At 43.1% G+C, this 16092-nt stretch overlaps 1 protein-coding gene across 2 annotated transcripts in view; it reads left to right on the top strand.

Moving 5' to 3' along the window:
* The first annotated feature begins 2369 nt into the window (after nt 1–2369).
* The window catches only part of ypel1 (yippee-like 1), a 44636-nt gene continuing 30913 nt past the window's right edge, over nt 2370–16092 (top strand). The window contains exon 1 of one of the 2 annotated variants that reach the window (XM_048556092.2): nt 2370–3111. The gene's annotated coding sequence lies outside the window, so the exon portion shown is untranslated. The remainder of the gene's footprint in view (nt 3112–16092) is intronic. The other variant, XM_048556094.2, reaches the window with a different exon arrangement.

Raw genomic sequence — 16092 nt, 5'->3', positions numbered from 1 at the left:
ATTAAAGCTCTTCCTCAGACACTCAGCTGAAACCTTTTAAACGGATTATCCAGCTATTTATCACCTTGTTGTTGGTGGTAGCTTCAGGTGTGTAATTTGATAGTTGAGTTTCCTTCACTATAACAACGACTGCACTTCAAAAGTACTTCATTGATGCTGAAACTACTTGACGAAGAGTGTTGAGAGGTGCTATGTAAATGTTAGGTTTCTTTTTCATTCCTAAAGGGAGCACTCCATACATAGAGGCAAATAAATGTAGTCTTTGGGGATGTACTCACTCAAAGCGGCCACGTCTGGAGCACGTGACCTTCACACATCACGTGATCACTGCCACGTGGGTGCGCGCGGCCTTGTTATTGTTTGTATCCAAACGTGTGGCGCGTGCGCGGACCGTCCGCGCGACCCCGGCCCGTCTTTATGAATCAAAGCCGCTAACGGCCGCGCGTGCCCGGGGGTGGCGCGCACCTCCTTCCCCACGTGGTCGCGCTCCCGCTTCAAACACAAACATTCGGCGCCGCTTCCTGGACGCGCGCGGGCGAGAAACCGGCCACGGGAGGGAGAACCGTAACAGACACCGACATTACACCGGGAGGGGGCTGGAGCTGTATCGGGATTGGGATCCCGCACCGGGACGGGGCTGGAGCTGTATCGGGATTGGGATCCCGCAACGGGAGGGGGAGCAGGGCTGGGACTGGGATCCCGCACAGGGTCTGGGGCTGTACTGGGAAAGGGACCCGGATCGCAACGGGATTATACCGGGAAAGGGACCTGGGTCGCTCTGCACCGGGGGTTACACCGGGAGAGGGGCGCAAGCCAGGGCGAGTGTATACTGGACTGAATCTGGACTGGATTGACCCCGGACAACACCGGGAAACGAGGACCGAATCCAGATTGGTACAATACCGGACTGAACCGGGACTGCCCAGTTCCGGGAGAGAGCGATCAGCCTGATCCAGGTCGTTACCGGTTGGGAGTCAGAGAGAGAGACCGAGACCGGACAGTGCGGATCCGGGATCTGGACAATAAACTGGAGGCGCGGGCGAGCACCGAGAGAGCCAGCGGTAACGGCACAGGAGAGAAGCTGGCTCTAGGGGCCTTAGCTGACAACGAGGACAGCCAGCAAAGCCAGGCACAACGGAGCTAAACCCGGGGGTGAGAGAAAATAAGGACTGAAAAGACAGCGACACCCCCACCGGGGGCGTGGGGCTGGCCACAGCCGCCGGCAGGAACCGAGTCCGCGGTAAGGACCAGTGCTGGCGAGTTCCGCCTAGCCCAGCGCCTCATATGCTGCTTAATATAAAAGTACTAATTATCTTTTAGAAACATGGAAAGGAAAATGAGTTGGGGGACGTTCTGTGGTATCTCGCCGTCCTTTGTATTCTCGCCCTCGGTACATTGCAGCACCGGTTTGTTACCAGTGGTTTGCAACCGCGGTGCGGGATACTTTGTGTCGTTTTGCTGCACGTATACGTTCCCCCCACAAGACAAAGCGTTGGCATTTGTAAACACGCAGATTGATTTTAAACTTTCGTAACATATCAACCGCTTTGTTTTCTGCGTCGAGACAGCGACTTGTAGATCTCGCCAATGCGTACAGTGTCACTTTCTTTTTGGACTGCTCTTCTCCGGCGCATTTCGAGTTAACGGCGCAGCAGCGTCGCTTCGACGACGTGCAATTTATATTTTGGCTCTCTTCAGGCAGATGTTTTAGAGATGAAGCCCATGGATGAAAGCTGCTTTGGCAGATTTAGTGCGGTCCTTGCATATGTTATGTAATTGGCAACAATTTGTGTGGGAAATGTACTGAGAGTTGGGACATATCGGAGCACATTATCAGGAGCGTGCATGCAATGGATGCTTTCGGTTAGATTAGTGCATCCTAATGAGAGGAAGATGTGGTTGATTTTACGAGGTGCGTATGACGCGGTGGATTTATACAAGCGCAAAGCACTGAGGCAAAAAAAGTGGCACTAATGCATTAATAGTTATAATTGCATCACTGGTATCGCGCATGAAATTAATGTGACTGCAGAGGGTAGAATATACTTTAGGTTCTGTGTGTGTGTATGAAGGAGCTCGTGGGTACATGGAGTTGCTTTATGTCTGCAGGAAATCTGAATGTTATGAACGTGGTGGTGCAGGCTGGACTCGAGTTTGAGCTGTGCAATTTGCCCCCTCCGTTGTTTACACGGAAGTGATGTCGGCTCGGCAGCTGTAACGGTGATTGACGTCGCGTTCAATCTGTTGATTGGTTGTATTGCTTTGATTGACTGGGCGGTTAAACGCTTCTTGGCGCTGATTGGCTGCCCGCCGGTCCCCATCTTCCTACTACCCCCCCCACCTCAGAGCGCGCAGTTAAAGCTGCAGCTGGTGCCAGTGCTCAGTCCTCAGGCTCGCGGCCAATCGGAGGTCCGCAGCCTGCGAGCCGTGGGTCACTCGGGAGGTGCGCAGCGTTAGTGCTGCAGAGCGCTCCGCTGCCGTTTATGCGCGGCTTCCCAGAGTCCCAAATCCCCGATCTCCCTGGCTGTCCATCATTCTCCAGCCTGACGTCATTGGCTTCCTGGTTGGACAGTCCAAATTTGGGGGAAGCTGCGTGAGAGTCAGTACCAGCCAGTTGGACGTTTCTCTCCGCATATTGTTTCTGTATAGTAATGTAAATTTGCATTTTTATGCAAACTGTTTACCTTCGATTTGCGGTGGGAGGAGGTTGCGTTTACTTCCTCAACGCGAGGAAACTGCTGCTTAATTGGGAATGTACCAAGGGATCGGAATCTTGCTTGTGGCAGCAGTCGTCATCGATGCCATCTGGGTCTCAGTTTGCACAGTGGACGTTGTTGCAGCAATTAAATTCACTCACTTATCCCGTTGCGGACGGTGTCGGTGGCATTTCGAGTTGATCGAAGACCCCTTTGTTTGCAATTCGCGCAGCCTTTTGGATTAGGAGGCCAGGGATTCCTCTGGAAAGATTTTCCCAAGCCTCCTGCTAAACCTGCTCCCTCCGTTTGACTTGTTTGATTCTGTAGACCCCATGGAAAATTGAATTTCTTTACACACATCATTTGGAGCTGGCGGAAACTAAGTTGGATGGATGTTGCTGACGTATAACACTGGGTACAAGTGGAAATTTAGTATTTTGATTGTAGCTATGGGTTAAACGTTTTGGTTTTCATCTTTTTGAGAGATCCCGATTCTGCCAGGAATTTGGAATTAATACTGCATAATTTAACACGATTAAGTGACTGGGACAATATTTAACAAAATCTTACTGTTTTCATCAACTGAGAAATGAGATAATAACTGTATTGATCATCACCTGTTTGTGAGTTGTTTCTTAATCACAATCCCCAGTAGGGTCTGTTTGGCGTTGTGAAGGCTTAAATCACTGCCAAACAGCAGATGGCCTAGAATGTTTGTATAATTCAAATAACATCTAGTTGTAAAAAATAGTTAGGACGATAATTTGTGGATGAGTCAATTTGCCCTTGCTCAGACATCATACCATATTGTTTTCCAATTTTGTATAACCCAACCATTTCTAGGTGGATGATTAGAAAGATTTTTTTAAGCAACTTTCTTTGTTTTAAAACATCTTTTGTTTGGAATTGCTGGTAGTTTGTTTTTGCACCCAAAATATATCCTGTCCAATGAAATTTGAGATTGATGTACCTTTTTAGGATCTGATGGTTCACACATTGGGATGTAATAGTAACTGGAAGAAAGAACACTGCAGTTGCATGAATACTTAGAAAAGTTGTTCCAGGTTCAAAATTTTATTCAGTTGCAGCAATATTACTCAACTGTTTTGAGAGGGAAAGCCTAGTCTGATAATATAGACATACCAGTTTAACATTAAAAATAAGCTTTTTTTTAACATGGCTTTTTCTCATGTGATAAAACCTCAAAGGAGGAGTTTGGGGGGGGGTGTGGTTTGAGACATGGAAGCTGAAAGCACAACTGACATTATGGAGTGGTTTTGAAATTGAAGATGGTTAAGAGAATGGAACTGGTTGAGCTCACTTATCTCAAGGACTCGGATTAGTGGTGAAATGGCAATGTGGAGGCAGCAGGGCAAAAAGAGTTTTGGAGAACTTTATCTCACATTTAAACCGCTTCAGTTTTAATCTAGATAGAAAATGTAGGAGTACTAGGTAAACAGAACATGCATGCTGAGAATGGGCTGCAGTATTTGGATGGATGCCTGTACAGAAGGTAGACATTTGGATGCTAATGATGAGTGTGCTCAAAGTTGTTTTTGATTCTGGAGGAGACCAAGGCATTTCAAGGTTTCACCAAGTGAGCTAAGTAAGGCTGGGTGAAGTCAGACTATTTTTTTGGAGTTTGGGATATAATGATTGGAAATTTTTTGAAGATTGAAAACATCTTGCGGTTATTTCAAAAGCTCTGATTCCCACCTTTGATATAGGTGGATTTGATGAATAGGGGCATCGTTTGAGGGCAAAAGAATGGGTTTGGATTTCCCAATTTTGAGTTGACTTAATTTCAAGGACTGAATATTGGAATATTGCATTGTAACAATTAAGGACTGGACGGTTGGTGAGGTACTGTACTAGTAAGGTAGAAGTAGATGTTAACATTCATGCCAAACCTGATTCTTTAGATGAGAATTGAATGAGAAATAGGCCAGAGATGATACTTGGGTGAATGTCAGAGATAAGCTGCAGAAGTGGGAAAAGAAGTGATTAACAGCTACAGACTGGTTAGATAATAATAGAACCAGGCAAGTGCAGTCCAACCCAACTGGATGGTATAGTCAACCCTGTTAAAAGTTGCAAACAGGTCAACATGAACATGAACCTTTCTGTTACTGCCTTATTGGATGACATTGCAAAGTCAATTATTAGTTCAGAAGTTGGAGAATAATTAAGGGCACAGGGATGGAGCATTTGAAAAAGTTTGAATTAATGTCTGGATTAGTGAAGGGTTAATCATGTCTGACTAATCCAATTAAATTAGAGGTCACTAGCTTAGTGGTTTGGTGCTAGATGTTATCTGTGAACTTGGTAAATTTGATTAAAGTTCCAAATTAAATTGAGAAAAGTAAAAGCATGTGAAATTGAAGATAAATTTTTGACACGATTGGTAGAAGACAGTGAGGATAAATGCTTGGTTTTCTAATCGGGAACTTAATTTTCTGAGTGAGTGATCAAACTCAGTTTGTTTGAATAGTGGATGTGTGGCTAAGAAAATGGGTTTAAAACCTCCTTGGAGTCATAGGCAGATTCATAAAGACAGCATTCTACATTTTCTGGTTATTTTTGGTGTGATCAGATACTACCATTGTAGACTCAGTACTGTGGACCTAACCTTGAGAACACTTGCTTAAGAATATTGTGACTTGATTTAGTACAGTAAATGGAGAACAAGGGCAGCATTTTAAGTCATTCCAGACAGAGTGAAATCAGGAAGGAGCTTTTCTCAAAAGGGTAGTAGAACTTGTGTTCTTCAAAGGATGTAATACCAAGTAAAATGCAGCAAAGTTTTGCAAATGCTGCAGATATGAGATAAAATCAAACAGCTAGAGAAACTCAGCAGGTCTGGCAACAACTGTCGGGAGTGCTTAACCAACTCATGTTGGTCTATGTTCCATATGCTGCTCTGGTCTAGTTAACATTTGTTGTAATCTTGGAACTTGTAGCATTTTAAAAATTGGATGCACTGTACCCACTTAATTTATAACCTATACTCGCTGAAGGCTGGCAGCTGCAAGTGCTATTTCTTGCACTTGTCTTTAGGTCAAAGGAATTTTAAGTAATAACCTCAAACATCTGTCCAATCCAGCTGATCAGTTGAAGGCAAACCATTTTCATTCCCGCCTTTTGTATTCGGACCAAGGAGTTGAAGTACCTTGATCAGGAATAGCTACTGAATGACCTGGAAATGTCAACAAGTATTCAGTTCAGTGTAGCATGAGCCTGATTCAGAGGTTCTTTCCCCTGTTATTCTATTTGCTTTTCTCGCAATCTTCTGGGTTATTACAGGATAGTTTGTCATGCAGTTGTGCCAATTTGTATGGGCCGTGGAGACAGGCTTTTTGTCACTTTACACTAGGTATGGAAACAAGCCAAATAGCTGGAGCCACAGTTATTTTTGGCTGTTTAAATGCCTCCTGAACCTACCTACCAACCTACCTACATACAAAGAGTGTATTCTGCTTCTGAAGGTACCATTTTGGTGATCAGGATGTTGGCAGATGGCAGCGCACCAGTGGGCTTGTACTCATCTGAAAGAATTGATGGTGCTTGTGGATTAAATGTGTACATTATGCAGCGCCGCTTCCATTTACTTAAAGTCCAAACCCTTGGAATATCATTATGTTTTAGAAGCTGTAACTTAGTGCTACGAAGTACTTGTGTTATCCATTTCAGTTGGTAGAGATTTAAAGATGAGGCACTGTTCTGTGATTTAATATTCATTTTACTTGGATGTTTTGAGTTCAGCACTTGATGTTCTATGATCAGTGCTTTTGTGCTCTCTAGGAACCTAGTTTGCCCTTTTCAGTGGGGCTGGGGGGACGGGAAATGGTGAAATGAATCATGCCCAGGATCACTGAGCTGCTATGATTAATTTTAAAAGTTTTCAAACCTAGTTTAAGATCATGTTTCAGTTGCATTGTTACTCTGAAAGTGGGTGCTACCAAATTTAATATAGCCCTTTGTGTAGTTAAAACAATGTCATAGTGGTTGGAAGAATGGTCTCTTGGTCAGTGTGTCTGTTTGCAGGATGTGGGCTGTGCAGAGTGTGTGGTAGCTGGTTACTGTGGGTTTTGTACTTTCTAATCCAAATTCGAATGTTTAGCACCAGTGTCTGAACCAGTATTCAAGATGAAAGATTCTCTTGCCTCCCACCAGAGGACAGCTCGCCTATTACCTGCGCGCTATTTATTTTTCCTGGACGTTTGAGACTTGTGCTCTACAGCTTTCTGCAAGTGCAGTGGTCTGGTTCTATATGATGCCACACTTTGGCATTTCACAAAAATGATTTTGAACGTCCTAGGTAAAATTTTAAAGACTTTTTTTCTTAAATGTGAGAAAGAGCTAGAATAAGAACCTTATTGTGGTCTAGTGGCAAATATGATAGGCTCAGTCAAAACTGTTATTACTCAAGGCAGACATAGTTTCTAATCATTGTCATGGTGCCAAGCAGTGTGCCTCTAATAGGCGTGATGAACTTTTAGTCCTTTAGGTTGGACAAACACAAACCCATGCTGATTCTTGATCTTGTTTTTGGGTACCAAGTGTTTTACCTCTTGCTATTTTAAAAAAAAATCAACTAGTAATCTCGCTTGCTGTCCTCATTTGAACACTGCTGCTGTTGCCACTAGCTGTTCCTAGTCAAAAGCAGTTCAGTAATGGTTGCCAAGTAATGATTAGGAGCCTTGGTTGGCTATGCCTCCCTCTCTTTTTGCCATCTTTCACTTTCTTAAAAAATAACACATGTCCGTACATGTAAATCTGTAAGAGCTGTGTTGCCCGTAATGGGAAGGAATATAGAAGTAGGCAAGATGCTGATTTACTGTGTGCTCCATCTCATGGAACAGGAAGCCATTCCAGTCGAATGCAGAATTATGGTTATTTGATTTTTTTCTGCCAGCAATGAGATTTTGAGCCTTCACAGTTAGTCATTGCAGAGCAGCATAGTGTAAGTTAGTTAATCTGCATGAAACATTTTGCTTTTCATAGTGGGTTATTTGTCATAGGTAGTTGTGCAGAATTAATAAAAGCATTGAATTGAATGTCACCATGTTAAATGCAATCTGATATGGGCAGTCCTTGATTGTGCTAAATGGTTCAGCTCTGAACTCTCTCTAATTCTCCAGTTTCTTCCCGAACATTTTGCATTTCATCTTCCCCTTCTAAACTTCCCCCTTGACCCCAGTCCAAATAGCACAGTGTCGTTTGTTAATGCTTTGGAACATGCTTACATTTTATTTTAGAGGTGCTCAATAAATGCAAGCTGTTTACAAAATAGTTGTGAAAAATTTCACCTAAAGTTTGTATGGCACAGATGAGTAGTGTTTTTTTTCTTTTATTTAAAATCTTGATCAGGATGGTCCTGGCAAGGTAACAGTGACATTGCTCTCCTGAAAAGACTGGTGGACCTCTTCATGATTTGACTTTTAAATTGCTCCTGCAAGATGGATTCAGTGGGTATTGGGAATTGGCTGAATAATTCCCCTTTGACCCCTTTAGACATGATTTCTGGTATCCACCAATAGTATGACAATAATTCTGCTAATCTTCCCCAATCCTGCCCCTCTCACCATACATTTTTCTCCCCGAGTGGGAGACAACTATGAAAGTATCTGGTCATGATGCTTTGGTAATTGCAAAGAATTGTAGAAATTTGGAATTCTCCTTTTGCAAAGAGCATTTGATGCTACATGATCAGCTGCAATTTTTTTAAACCAAAAGTGTGTAGTGACTTGGGGAATTAACTTGTGATCAATTTGGTCTAAATGAATGGTGGTACATAATTAGGATACTAAATAGCCTGCTGCTGTTCCTGTGTGGAGCAGGCTGGAATTTATCAGCTGATCGGTCATATTTACATGCTTAAGTACTTGCTGTGGGATTGCAGGGCTGACTGGGAAGGTAAGTACCTTTCTTCAAAGTAGTTGCACTACTGTCACAATTACCATGCCTTGTGCCTGCGTGAGAATCTACAAAACTTGGAACATGTTCTAGGCAATCCAGCCAAACCGATTTTTCGCACTTCTAATTGAAATAACCCTATCTATACATCTTTCTATTCCTTCCTGTTCTTGCGCCTCCCCCTTTAAACACGTCAGTGTTTGCTTCAACACTGTTTGTTTTAAAAAATATACAGTCCCCATAGTCTGACCAGACTGTAGGGCTGCTGTCTCATTGGAGAGATGATTGGTGGATTGAGGGTCACCACACCTGAAGTAAGAGCAATGGTTGAGAAGGAGAACCTCTCATGGTAGCCTCAGGCAGTGCAACAATTGAACCCATGCTACTGGTGTTGCCCTGCATTGCAAGCCAACTGAGTTAAACCATTTCGGTTGAGGTCATGCTGACATTTTTATAAACAAACTAGTTAGCAATTTCTGCAAGATTTATTTTAGCCCACTGTTATACAATTGTCTTTGACTGCAGGCAAGATGTGAATTGTGATGCAAAGTGGCATGTCATAAAGTGGCTTTGCTTTAACAGAGCCTGGCAAATAGTGCAGTCTCTGGTTTATGTAGTGCTGCATTAATTATGTTTGGTCTACGCTTGCACTGTGCAGTCAAATTGATCACCTTGTCATGGAGATGGTTTGTATAGGCATAGTATAGTATTGTGGAGACCAAATTGTTTTAAACTGTCAGCATTATTTACATCATAGAGGGCTGCTAGGAATGTGGCATTCCGTGGTCGCATTTCTCCTCCATGATTAACTTTTTTTAGGAGTCTCAACTTCTGAAGAATTACCCTGTCAACTTCCCTTTTTTTCAATGTATTGGACAGGGAGAGAAAGTGAACATGTTGATACCCTCCCCCTTTTGGTACGGGTTCAATTGTGTCCTCTGACTCTGAGGCTTTGGTTTGGGTTTATGATTGTTCTCCTGGGGTATGGGTGCTCCTTCAGGGTTGAAGTCTACCTTTTGTCAGGCACCCTAACCTTTATATTCCCTGACTTGTCTTTAGTATATTCCTTTCTCTCCAAAATTGGCTGTGCTTTGAAACTGCATCCACTTTTATTAAATTCCTGTTCTAAAGTCCACAGTCCAGTCACATTCCTCTTACTATCACTGCTGGGTACCTCTCCCAGTAACCACTCCTTTTTAGCTTGGTGTTTGGTTTTTCCTTTCTTAACGTGCTGGTTATTGAGTATGATGACATCTTTTCCAACATATAAAGTAGGAGTGGGCCCTCAAGCATGCTGCACAGTTTAGAACAATAATTATTGATGTGATTTACCTCCCAGATAATCAAAACAGGGGGGAGACCATGGCCTAGTGGTATTATCACTGGACTGGTAATCCAGAGACTGAGGAAGTGTTCTGGGTCCTGAGTCTAAATCCTGCCACAGCAATTGGTAGAGTTTGAATTTAAAAAAAAAATCTTGGATTGAGAGCCTAATGATGACCATGAGTCCATTGCCAATTGGTTGGGGAAAACCCCTCTGGTTCACTAATGCCCTATTTAAGGAAGAAAGCTGCTTCCTTACCAGAGCAATGTGGTTGCCTCTTGACTGCCCTCTGGTATGGGTAATAAATGCTGGCCTAGTCAGTGACAGCCTTGCCACATGACTGAATTTTTAAAAAAAATTCATTCCTGCTGAGGCCTGAACACTGCTGAACAATGATAACAGTGTGTGGAGCTGGATGAACACAGCAGGCCAAGCAGCATCTCAGGAGCACAAAAGCTGACGTTTCAGGCCTAGACCCTTCATCAGAGAGAGGGATGGGGTGAGGGTTCTGAAATAAATAGGGAGAGAGGGGGAGGCAGACCAAAGATGGATAGAGAAAAGATAGGGGGAGAGGAGAGTATAGGTGGGAAGGGGATAGGTCAGTCCGGGGAGGACGGACAGGTCAAGGAGGCGGGATGAGGTTAGTAGGTGGGAAATGGAGGTGCGACTTGAGGTGGGAGGAGGGAATAGGTGAGAGGAGGAACAGGTTAGGGTGGCGGGGATGAGCTGGGCTGGTTTTAGGATGCAGTGGGGGGAGGGGAGATTATGAAGCTTGTGAAGTCCACATTGATACCATTGGGCTGCAGGATTCCCGAGCGGAATATGAGCTGCTATTCCTGCAACCTTCGGGTGGCATCATTGTGGCACTGTAGGAGGCCCGTGATGGACATGTTGTCTAAGGAATGGGAGGGGGAGTTAAAATGGTTTGCAACTGGGAGGTGCAGTTGTTTATTGCAAACCAAGTGAAGGTGTTCTGCAAAGCAGTTCCCAAGCCTCTGCTTGGTCTCCCCAATGTAGAGGAAGCCACAATGGGTACAGTGGATACAGTATACCACATTGGCAGATGTGCAGGTGAACATCTGCTTAATATGTATAGTCATCTTGGGGCCTGGGATGGGGGTGAGGGAGGTGGTGTGGGGGCAAGCGTAGCACTTTCTGTGGCTGCAGGGGAAGGTGCTGGGTGTGGTGGGGTTGGAGGGGAGTATGGAGCGGACAAGGGAGTCATGGAGAGAGTGGTCCCTCTGGAAGGCAGACAAGGGTGAGGATGGAAAAATGTCTTGGGTGGTGGGGTCGGATTGTAGATGGCGGAAGTGTCGGAGGATGATGTGTTGTATCCGGAGGTTGGTGGGGTGGTATGAGAGGATGAAGGGGATTCTCTTAGGGCGGTTATTGCGTGGGCGGGGTGTGAGGGATGTGTTGCGGGAAATGCAGGAGACGCAGTCAAGAGTGTTCTTGACCACTGTGGGGAGTGGAATGCCTCATCCTGGGAGCAGATGCGGCGGAGGCGAAGGATTTGGGAATAGGGGATAAATTTTTGCAGGAGGGTGTGTGGGAGGAGGTGTATTCTAAGCAGCTGTGGGGGTTGGTGGGCTTGAAATGGACATCAGTTTCTAGCTGGTTGCCTGAGACGGAGACAGGTGTCCAGGAAGGTGAGGGATGTGTTGGAGATGGCCCAGGTGAACATGAGGTTGGGTGGAAGGTGTTGGTGAAGTGGATGAACTGTTCGAGCTCCTCTTGGGAGCAAGAGGCGCTGCTGATATAATCATCAATGTAACAGAGGAAGAGGTGGGGTTTGGGGCCTGTGTAAGTGCGGAAGAGGGACTGTTCCATGTGCTGAATAATAATCTGTCTCTGCCTCAAAAATACTCAGGGACTCTGCTTTCATCACTACTCGTTTGTGTTTTTTTTGAGGGAAGGGTCAATCCTCAGAATAATTCACCTCTTCTGTTTTTAAATTGCAACCCTTGATTTTTCAACAGTGACCCCTAGTTTTACATTCTGCCATAAAAGAAAACATCCTTTCCACATCTAACCCTGAGGGTCTTGTATGTTTCAGTTAAGTTCCGGCTTACTTTTATCAACTCCAATAGATACAAGCCTCATTGTCCACCCTTTTAATCCAAAGACACCCTGCCCATTCTAGGTTTCAGTATCATTAACCTTCTCCAAACTGCCTCCAGTGCATTTATATATTCTTCCTTAAATAAGGTGACCAACACAGTATACAGTACTCCAGAGACAGCCTGACCATTATTTTATGTATCTCAAGCATTCTACTTTTGTATTCAATTCCCCTTTTTAAACATCTATACTACCAAATTTCAGAATAGCTGTCTGTACATGTATACTAATCTTCTTGTGACTCATAGGCAAGGACACCCAGATCCTTCAGCATCTGAGCTCTGCAATCCCTTACTACTTTAGATTATTTCCTGTTTTATCCTTCCTGTCAAATGGACATTGTTCCACACAGTATATATTTTACATATCCTTGCCTGCTTCCTTAACCTACCTACAGGAAATCCCCTGTATCTGAGAGTTCATTAATCACAAGTTTGCCTATCAGTGCCAAAAAGTAAATAGTGACAAAATTCAACATCTGCGGGCAAACTCGTGTCTACAATTTTTAACCTTTATTTTTAACAGACTCTGCATTCGTGAAATTCATCATTCAGAGTTTCTCAGAAATGGAACTCTCAAGTGTAGAGGAATGACGTTTTTTCTCGTAGCCCCCTCATGTTGTCTTCACAACTTATTTCTTTTTTGTGTATCTTTTGTGTTATGTGCACATTTGGCAGCCTTGTGTTCTGACCCTTCATCCAAGTCACTTATAGATTAGGTAAAGTTGCCATAGTCCCATTGAATCACACGGTTGCTGTCTAATCAAAGAGAGAAGACTGGCAGTAGTGGTTTAAGCTAAGAGTCGCCATGCTTCGGGCAAGCGGAGAGGTTGAGAAGGAGAGCCCTTCACAAATGTGATCCCTGTGACACTTCACTTGTTACGTCTGGCTTACCTGAAAATGATTCATTTATGCCTACTTTGATTCCTGGCAGCACAGACTCAGCACAGCCATATGAGGAAGGAGCAGAATTGGGCCATTCAGTCCATCGTGTCTGTTCTTCCATTTAATAGTGGCTGACATGTTTCTCAACCCCATTTTCCTGCCTTCTCCCTGTAACCCTTGATCTGTGTACTAATCTTGAACCCATGCATCTGTCTTAAATGCACAGCCTTCTGTGGTAATGAGTTCCACAAATTAACTACACTCTGTCTGAAGAAATTCCTCCTCATCTCTGTTCTGAAGAGTCGTTCCTTCACTTTAAGCCTGTGCAGGTCCTAGTCACTCCTGCTTGTGGAAACATCCTCACCCTGTTCATTTTGACTAAGCCTGTCTGTATTCTAAAGATCAGTGAGATCAACCGCCTACGCTACCCCCTCCATCCTTCTAAACTCCATTGAGTAAAGACCCAGAGTCCTCAACTGCTCCTTGTTTGATAAGCTCTTCATCCCTGTGATCGTTCTTGTCAACTTCCTCTGGACCTCCTTCAATGCCAGCTCATCCTTCCTTGCATATGGGCCTAAAAGTACTCTATATTCCAAATGTGGTCTGACCAGAGTCTGTTCTGTACCAGATTCTATAATTTCTGTTAGCCTGTAAGTCACCTATCTATGCCAGTGTGCTACCCCTACACCGTGAGTGTTCCCATGTAACCTTTTCCAGAAGGCATTTAGTAAGATATCAATGTCCGCTGTGTTCCATTTATCCAAAAGGGACATTTCCTGTTCAAAGATCTGCAGTAGATTGGTCAAACATTAACTTCCCTTTTCACAAAACCAGGTTGACTTTGCCTGATTATCTTGAATGTGTGCAACTGCCCTGCTATGTCATCCTCAACAGTAGCTTGTAACATTTTCCATATGACATGTTAAGCTAACGGGTCTATCATTTCTTGCTCCTCCCTTTTTGAATAAAGAAGGTACACTTGCAATTGCCCAACTAATGGGATTATCCCTCAGATCAAGGGAGTTGATTCTGTTCTGTGTATTTTTGTTTTGAAATATCCTCTTAAATGTCAGTCACTCTGTTTCTATTAACTTATCCTCTTAATTAATTTTCCCATTCACTTTAGGTCTATTTTCTTGTTTTCGTAATTCCCATTTTTAAAATTTACAAACTTTGGGCCCATTCTTCTGTTCCCCAATTGGATGTTGTCACAATGAGATTATTGAATAATCTCTCAGCGTAATGCAAAATTTTTCTATAAACCTGCTTTTCTTGGTTTGTGCATTTATGATGTCCTGGATTATGAGGCCTGCCTATGTTCAAATCGCTTCTGCTTTGGAGGCGAATAACAACATCCTTGAGCAAACTAGTTAAGAAATTTCTATATGCCGCACTTCTGATTAGCTTCAGCACGTGGTGTTCTAAGAAACTTGCACTAAAGCACTTTATGAACTCCTCTCCTACTTTTAAAATCTACATATTGACTAGAAAATACCCCGTGATTATCATTGTGTCTTTTTGATGAACTCTCATTTCTTCCGTTTTATACACCACCCTTCTGTATTGATATTACGAAGAACCTGTACACCACTTCAGAAAGTGAACTTTGAATTCATTCATGAATATTTATTGGCTAGGTCAGCATTTATTGCCATCTCTAATTGCCCAGAGGGCAGTTTTGAATCAACCGCATTGTTGTGGATCTGGAGTTATGTGTAGACCACCAGGTAAGGATGGCAGCTTCCTTCCGTAAGCACGTCAGTGAACGAGATGGATTTTTCCTGAAAGTAGACAATGAATTGATGGTAATCATCAGATTCTTAATTCTCTAGATATTTTTAGAATTCAGATTTCACCATCTGCCATGCATGATTCAAACCTCGGTCCCCCGAAATGTTACATAGGTTTCTGGATTATTAACCCATTATCCTTTCTCATTTCTGCCTAAACTGTCTTCACCTCACCCCCCCCCCCCCAAAAAAAAACCAAAATCCCTGTGCTAATAACATCAGTAACAATTGGGGCCACCCCTCCATCTTTTTCCTAGTTACCTGTAATCCCTAAAAGTCAAGTACCCTTCTAAGTTCAGGTCCCCAATCCACATCATCCTGTGGCAGTCCTAAGACTACCACATCTTAGAGTGCAAACAAAAATTAAAAATGTAGCATTCAAACCAAAATGGATGTTGTATATTCCGTTGCAGAGACTTTAGTTTTACTTTTTTTTGTACTTTCTGTAAATTCTAGTTTTATCTGTTTGGTGACTCTCCTATTCATGCTCTCTATCCATTTCTGTCACATTATCATTTCCTGTATTAATATCTTTTTCTTTAGTCTTTACTCTTTTTGAGTTGCCACATCTTTCTAAATTTTATCCCTTACCTCTTCTATTCAGTTTAAAGTTCTGACTTTTCCTGGTGTGCGATCAACAGGAACATTCAATCCAGTTTCAGTGGAGACCATACCGTTGTACAGATCTCACTTTTCCCAATTCTGATACCAGTGCTCCATAATGGAAATCTAATCCTTCTTCCACATCAGTCTCCTCCATGCATTCATCTTTCTAATTTGTTTTGATTTGTTTTCAGTATTGCTATCTTTCTGCCATCTACTTTAGGAAACAGTCTATTTACAAACCAACAGATAAATTGCACCTTTATTATGGCTCAGTGGACACAGAAATCCTGGCATGCCTATTAATATTCTACCCTATTGTACTTAAGCCTGTGCACTTGCTCATTTATTTGTCTTCCTGTGCACAGCAACTCTGCAGAAGTGTCGCCATAGGTTCATGACAAATGTTGACTATTCTGTATGTACCATTTTTATCTGTACCTGCTTGTATTCTACAGTTTGTGCCTCCATCTGTCCTCTAGTTTTTTTGATATCAGCATTATGCGGATTTACACCCTGAAATCATTGTTCTCCAACATGTAACGCTAAACTGTCTATTCTATTTAAAAGGCAACCACACAAAGCCTATTCTATTATTGTAAACCCAACCCTTCTTGCTCTCATAATATCCTCTACCTACCAACAATTGCATTTGTAGAGCATCTTTTCTCCTGAGAATTTTTGAAGTACATTAATCAGACTAAAGTTGAGACTGAGCCAACATTTAGGGTAGATAAATAAAACCTTTGGGTAAAGAG

The sequence above is a fragment of the Stegostoma tigrinum genome, chromosome 26 (genome assembly GCF_030684315.1).
Source record: "Stegostoma tigrinum isolate sSteTig4 chromosome 26, sSteTig4.hap1, whole genome shotgun sequence".
Taxonomy (NCBI): Eukaryota; Metazoa; Chordata; class Chondrichthyes; order Orectolobiformes; family Stegostomatidae; genus Stegostoma; species Stegostoma tigrinum.
The sequence above is the reverse complement of the archived record's forward strand: the minus strand, read 5'-3'. Positions and strand labels throughout refer to the sequence as shown.